This window comes from Oncorhynchus kisutch, linkage group LG4 (genome assembly GCF_002021735.2).
Source record: "Oncorhynchus kisutch isolate 150728-3 linkage group LG4, Okis_V2, whole genome shotgun sequence".
Taxonomy (NCBI): Eukaryota; Metazoa; Chordata; class Actinopteri; order Salmoniformes; family Salmonidae; genus Oncorhynchus; species Oncorhynchus kisutch.
In genome coordinates this window covers 44,755,335-44,762,922 of record NC_034177.2, presented here as the reverse complement: position 1 = coordinate 44,762,922, position 7,588 = coordinate 44,755,335, and the positions used below count along the sequence as shown (strand labels likewise).

General features: G+C 43.0%; 1 long non-coding RNA gene across 3 annotated transcripts; it reads right to left on the bottom strand.

Annotated features, from left to right (window-relative positions):
• Positions 1-291: 291 nt before the first annotated feature.
• LOC116373998 (uncharacterized) lies at positions 292-7,323 on the bottom strand. Of its 3 annotated transcripts, none has more exons than XR_004209737.1 (5): positions 6,923-7,319; positions 6,684-6,774; positions 4,846-4,927; positions 4,490-4,742; positions 292-878 (listed from the first exon to the last, which is right to left on the bottom strand). It is a non-coding gene; the product is annotated as an uncharacterized LOC116373998 (long non-coding RNA). The 3 variants fall into 3 exon arrangements; XR_004209738.1 differs by lacking the exon at positions 292-878 and adding an exon at positions 3,389-4,275 and having other exon boundaries at positions 6,923-7,320; XR_004209736.1 differs by having other exon boundaries at positions 292-4,742; positions 6,923-7,323.
• Positions 7,324-7,588: the final 265 nt, after the last annotated feature.

Sequence of the window (7,588 nt, the reverse complement as noted above, 5' to 3'; positions counted from 1 at the left end):
CGGACCTCTGAGACTATCACAGTGCAGGTGCATTTATACGGAGACTTGATTACACACAGGTGGATTGTATTTATCATCATTAGTCATTTAGGTCAACATTGGATCATTCAGAGATCCTCACTGAACTTCTGGAGAGAGTTTGCTGCACTGAAAGTAAAGGGGCTGAATAACTTTGCACGCCCAATTTTTCAGTTTTGGGGAATTGTTAAATTACTTGTTAGATATTATTGTACTGTCGGAAATAGAAGCACAAGCATTTCACCACACTCGCATTGACATTTTCTAACCTTGTGTATGTGACAAAAAAAGTTTTATTTGCGTCCACATCTCCGAAGTACAAATCAGCGAATCAGACTGCAGTCATCTGACTGCTCCAAGTCAAAGTCATCGAAGTCACGCCGCAAGATAAGAGAATAAAATAACAAAGGAATACAACATCATCCTTGCACTAAGCTGTAAGTAAACTCTTAAATAATTGTAATTTCAGCCAAAAAAACGTGACATGTGCAGCAACACTATTGCAGTCTGTTGCTGTTATTATTGTTGTTATGGTTGCATCAAAGTGAGTAATACATTCTTTCCAGTACAGGTAAACTGATCCCATCCACACCAGAGACCGTATTCATGATTCCACTGGGAGCAATCAGAGATCTGGGGTATCCCTTCGGTCACAATGGCCTTGCACAGGACAATACACAAAATATTAAAGCCCCCTCTGCATAAGAGGTATAGGTCAACATGTGTCACCTTGACAACATGATCCTGGGGGGCATAGATGACCCAGTGGTAGTCAGAGTTGTTGCTGTAGGATTGTGGGTAGTTGAAACTCTGAATGGCCCTCTGATCCTGGACTAGTGCCACGGTGCCACATCCCGACGCTGCACAAACACAAAGGACATATTATTAGCCACAAGCCCTGCCTGTGGCTCTACACGCACCCTGTCACACACTTAACCCTTGACAATACATGTGCCTCCATACAACACAAACACTGTCAGCCAGCCATCTTGGCTCCTGTTTCTGACCCACGTGGTGTAGTTACAGTAGAGGAGTTTGTGTTTATCACAGACCCTCTGCACCTCATTGCCTGGTCATGGGACTGCTGTGTGCCCTCTGAATGCTCTGTAACTATGGGAGAGTCAGCTATAGAATTTGGAATTAGAATTCAGTTAGCCCCATGGGGATGTGTGTATATGCGTGTGTGCATACTTGCACATGTCTGACTAGCAGCACTTGGAGGGTGTGTGGCTAACAAGGTGGAGGGCTCTGCTAGGATTGAAAGAGAGTAGGGAGCCTATCCATTGTCAGGAACTCTGAGGGACTAGACACATCCAGTCATCAGGCATGGTGATGAAACATGAGACCCAGCACATAGCTTTGCCAAACACCGTACTCTATCATCATGTCACGAACACAATACACAGGCATTTGCAGTATAAACAGAGAACTAAATAATTATTTAGCAGAAAACAAATGCTATGAGGATCCAGCCATCAGTTTCAGTCTGTCATTTTTATAATCCAAAAACACAGTTTTGACATAGAGCACTTCTGCAATGGTAACTGGTTTAATATTCTGTTGTTAACTCTGAGATTTTTTCTATCCCTGGGGTGAGTGGGGTTAGGCTTGGCGAGCCAAGTATGCATGGCCTGACATAGAGGTTACACCTCGGAATCTAACAACAAATCTGCTTCCTGTTCCACTGACGTCAGACACAAAGTGGCACAGAACCTTCCTAAGAGAACCCAGTGGTGTAAAAATACTTAAGTAGTACTTTAAAGTATTTTTACTTAAGTTGTTTTTTTGGGTATCTGTACATTACTATTAATATTTTTGACAACTTTTACTTTACTACATTCCTAAAGAAAACAATGTACTTTTTACTCCATACATTTTCCCTGACACCCAAAAGTACTCGTTACATTTCACATGCTTATCAGGACAGGAAAATGGTCCAATTCATACACTTCTCAAGAGAACATCCCTGGTTATCCCTACTGCCTCTGATCTGACGAACTCACTAAAACACAAATGCTTAATTTGTCAATTATGTGTGCCCCTGGATATCCTTTAAAAAAAAAGAAGCAAATAAAATGGTGTCATCTGGTTCTTAATATAAGGAATGTGAAAGGATTTAACTTTTGATTCTTAGGTATATTTGAGCAATTACATTTACTTTTGATACTAAAGTATGTATATAGACTTATTTTTCTACTGTATTATTGACTGTATGTTTGTTTTACTCCATGTGTAACTCTGTGTTGTTGTATGTGTCGAACTGCTTTGCTTTATCTTGGCCAGGTCGCAATTGTAAATGAGAACTTGTTCTCAACTTGCCTACCTGGTTAAATAAAGGTGAAAAAAAATGTTTAAAACCAAATACTTTTAGACTTTTACTCAAGTAGTCATTTTCTATTTAGTCATTTTCTATTAAGGTATCTTTACTTTTACTAAGGTATGACAATTGGGTACTTTTTCTACCACTGAGAGAAAGCCAATGTGAGATCAAAGTCAAAACCCTCTAAATCAACTGGTGGGAAGGGTAAAACTAGGGTCAACGCCACCTCATCTCTCACCAATAGGCTACTCGGAGTCTGAACCCACAAATACTGTGAGCTGGTCACTGTGACAGAGGGTGTTGACGAGTCTATGATACGTATAACATTAAACAAGAATGGTGTTCATGGGAGGACACCACGAAAGCCACTGCTGTCCAAAAAAAAAACATTGCTGCACGTCTGAAGTTTGCCAAAGTGCACCAGTATGTTGCACAGCGCTACTGGTATAATATTCTGTGGACAGATGAAAGTCCAGTTTGGAAGGAACACACAAGATATGTGTGGAAAAGAAGAAGAAGAAAAGGCACAGCACACCAACATCAAAACCTCACCGCAACTGTCAAGTGTGGTGGAGTGTGGCTGCCTCAGTGCCTGGAGAGCTTGCCATCGTTGTCAGAAAACTTGGGAATTCATTTTATCAAGACATTTTGCAGGAGAATGTAAAGGCTACCTGTCCGCCAATTGAAGCTCAACAGAAGTTGGGTGATGCAACAGGACAACGACCCAAAACAGAGAAGTAAAACCGAATGGCTTCAACAAAAGAAAATACGCCTTCTGGAGTGGCCCAGTCAGAGTACTGACCTCAACCCGATTGAGATGCTGTGGCATGACCTCAAGAGAGCGGTTCACACCAGACATCCCAAGAATATTGCTGAACTGAAAGTTTTGTAAAGAGGACTAGTTCAAAATTCATTCTGACCATTCTGCAGGTCTGATCCACAACTACAGAAAACATTTGGTTGAGGTTATTACTGCCAAAGGAGGGTCAACCAGTTATTAAATCCAAGGGTTCACATACGTTTTCTTGCCACTATACACAGAGAGAGACAGAGACAAAGAATCAGTATGGAAAACTGATTGGATGCATTTGATGTTCCAAGAACAGTTTAATCTAAGGTATATCTATTCCTACAGGGTCAATCTATTACTTTGTGAAAAAAACTCACAAGTATTCCACCTTTTGACTAAACTGATTAAGATCACTTTATTGGTCAATTGCACACAAGGTCCAACCAAAATTTGACTTACAGTACATGCATACAGGTTTTTGGAGAGGTGTGGGGGGGCTTCCACACTGGGCGCCCAGGGGGCTGTTGTTGTGAGGCATTAAGTGCCTTGCTCAAGGGCACAACAGAGGAAATGGAATCTAGGATTTGATAACAGCAACCCTCTGGCTGCCTGCTCGCCTGTCTAACAGCTTGGCTACCTGCTGCCCATGACAGCTGTCAAGTGGTGAGTAAATTGGCCTAAAAGCGTATTTAATTAAAGAGCATTCAATTCAGCACAGCTCTCCCTCCCCCTATGCAACGGGCCTGTACACTGACACCCACTCGTTGTTGTCGAGACAGACTGTAAGGTTTGGGTTTGAGACCCTCACAGGCCCATCCCTCACTGCAAAGTCATGCAGCACAGTACACACACAATCAGCATCAAATGCACTGTTCAAAGACGACAGTCACATCATACAGTAAAGGTTCATTGTAGACCTGCATGGCTCACACTGACTAAAACGTGTTAGATGACTTTCCGAGTTTCCTCTTGATCCAAGGCAGGAGCATCTTGACATCAGTAAAGGCCCCCGGGGATCCTATCTTGGCTGGGGACTCGGCCTTGTTGTTGATCTGGCTCCGGCCACAGCCTTTACCCAGGAGGTGACCCCCACCATGGCCCAGTGGCCATCCTCTCTGGGGTAGATCAGAGGACCCCCAGAGTCCCGCTGGACATGGGAGAATACAACACTATCTGATAAAGGACCTCTCAAAGGAATGATGGGAAGTCTGAACAGAGGAACTGTTATGACTGAAAATACCCAGAGATCCTCCACCAGACACTGGACAGAGACCACTGAAGCATAATAACACTGTTATAGATTTTGACATGCAGAGTCAGACAGCATGCTGTGTTGTAGCCTACCTGGCAGGTGTCCTTACCCTCTCTCTCTCTAGTCCAGCACACAGCGGGCCTGCTGTGGGGGTCTCAGGGTCTGGAGAACATACTTGCACTTAGCTGGCTCCACCAACTCCAGCTGCACCTCTCGGAATGGCAGGTAGACGACCAGCTGAATGTGGGTACAGTGGGTTTCCATTAGCCTGATCCCATATCCGTTGGTGCCATCTTAGCAAATCCGCGTGGTCATTGTGACACCGACTGCATAAAAGATCTGGGATCGAGCTAGGTCTCCATCTTCAAAACATCCAGAAAATCCAAGTGAAGAGTCAGGTGTCCATATTGAAGTGCTAGTTTGTAATAAATGTCCAACTGAAGGTAAAGTGAATGTGGGCCTTACGTTCTATTGTCCATTCCAATCCACTCACAAGCCAGCTGGTCCTGGGCAGGAAGCGCTCACTGGGCAGAGGTAGAAATATGGTCTGAACACAGAAGCAGGCAGAGGATGTACTTTAGAAAGGATTTCCTACATTGCCAAGAATAATGTCTGGCCTAAGTCCCCTGCTGAAAAAAAACAGCATATGCTGGTGACCAGTGCTGTTTTTGCTGGTGACCAGCCTTCATTGTGTTATGCTGGTGACCAGCATACTAACAAACTGATCACCAGTGTACAAAACTAGCATCAAAGTGCTTAATTGTTTAAGACAATTAATAAATTAATAATAATTGTTTAAGACAAAACATTACTTACAGTGCATTAGGAAAGTATTCAGACCCCTTGATTTTGACATTTTGTTACATTACAGCCTTATTCTACAATGCATTAAATAATATTTTCAGCAATCTACAAACAAAGACTGTCACAAAGTGAAAACAGGTTTAGAAATGTTTTCTAATTTATACAAAATATAAAACAGAAATACCTTATTTAGTCCACCTGTGGTAAATACAATTGATTGGACATGATTTTGAAAGGCACATATCCGTCTATATAAAAGGTCCCACAGTTGACAGTGCATGTCAGCGCAAAACCAAGCCACGAGGTCGAAGGAATTGTCCTAGAGCGCCGAGACAGGATTGTGTTGAGGCACACATCTGCGGAAGGGTACCAAAAATAATTATGCAGCATTGAAGGTCCCCAAGAAGTCAGTGGCCATCATTCCTAAATGGAAGAAACCACCAGGACTCCCTAGAGCTGGCCGCCCGGCCAAACTGAGCAATTGGGGGAGAAGGGCCTTGGTCAGGGAGGTGACCAAGAACCCGATGGTCTCTCTGACAGAGCTCCAGAGATCCTTCCAAAAGGACAACCATCTTCGTAGCACTCCATCAATCAGGCCTTTATGGTAGAATGGCCAGACAGATGCCACACCTCAATAAAAGGCACAGGACAGCCCGCTTGGAGTTTGCCAAAAGGCAACTAAAGTACTCTCAGACAATGAGAAACAAGATTCTCTGGACTGATGAAACCAAGATTAAACTCTTTGGACTGAATGCCAAGCGTCACGTCTGGAGGAAACCTGGCACCATCGCTACGGTGAAGCATGGTGGTGGCAGCATCATGCTGTGGGGATGTTTTTCAGCAGCAGGGTCTGGGAGACTTGTCAGGATTGAGGGAAAGATGAACAGAGCAAAGTACAGAGAGGTCCTTGATGAAAACCTACTTCAGAGCGCCCAGGACCTCAAACTGTGGTGAAGGTTCACCTTCCAACAGGACAATGACCCTAAGCACACAGCCAAGCAACGCAGGAGTGGCTTCGGGTCAAGTCTCTGAATGTCGTTGAGTGGCCCAGCCAGAGCCTGGACTTGAACCAAATCGAACATCTCTGGAGAGACCTGAAAATAGCTGTGCGGCGACAGTCCCCATCCAACCTGACAGAGCTTGAGGGAATCTGCAGAAAAGAATGGGAGAAACTCCCCAAATACAGGTGTGCCAAGCTTGTAGAGTCATACCCAAGAAGACTCACAGCTGTAATTGCGGCCAAAGGTGCTTCAACAAAGTACTGAGTAAAGGGTCTGAATACTTATGTAAATGTGATATTTCAGTTTTTTGTTATTATGGGGTAATGTGTGTAGATGAGGGGAACTATTTAAAAAAAAATCCATTTTAGGATAAGGCTGTAACGTAACAAAATGTGAAAAAAGTCAAGGGGTCTGAATATTTTCCAAATGCACTGTATCCTTATAGCCATATTTCTCAAAAGGAGGGTGTCACATGTACAGTAAAAGGAAGTCACTTACCAACCAGGGGTGGTTATCTATATCTTGCCTCCAACAATTCTCAAATAACAGTCAAGGCGGTTCCGGACCTGTGGAAGTCCACACTTTAGACCTGTAGGTGTAAAAAAGACAGGGCTTGTTCAACAAAAAAATATACTTAAAATAATTGTACATTCAAGTTAAACGTCCACATTCCAATCAATGTTTCTTTGAATCTGTATACCCTGCTACCTATTACTGGTATACATTTCATAACTTACCAGAGAGATCTGAAATGCTCGTTTGGAGAAAGTAACAGACAGAGTAGAATCGCAGCGGTCTTCACTCGCATACTGCCTCAGACAACAGTGCTCAGGGTGACTTCCCCTCAGAGCTTGACAACAACTATCACCAGTGAACTGCCATTCATATGATACAGTGGGAGACAAAGAGCCAAGAAAAATTGACCATGCTTTTTCCTTCTTTGTAAACTGAACCTGAATTGAAACTGGTCAGTGTCTTATATCTGTCAGTGTCTTATATCAAGGGCAGGCTTTACCAGTATAACACAGGCATGAGTACCCCATAAAAATCAACCAAGACAACCATAAATCATCCTGGACAATGCTGAGAAACCTTAGATCCAATCTGTAGAAGGAGCTGCAGACACACAAGGAGTAGAGACATCAAGAAAAATTTAAGCAGATTGGAAAACTGCGATATTGAGTTTAAAGGCTGATTTTAATCATATTAATATATAGGCTATTGAAACAGTAAGAGCATTCATGAAATTCAGGCAAATTTTGCCCTGATACAGAGCCGACATGATTCCTCCTTATTCTACATGTCAAAGGCATGTTTGTTCTACAAGACACGTCTTCATGATGGTCACGATGACATTTGAAGCTAACTTTGCGAGTCATGGAACAGGAAATAGGCAGTTAATT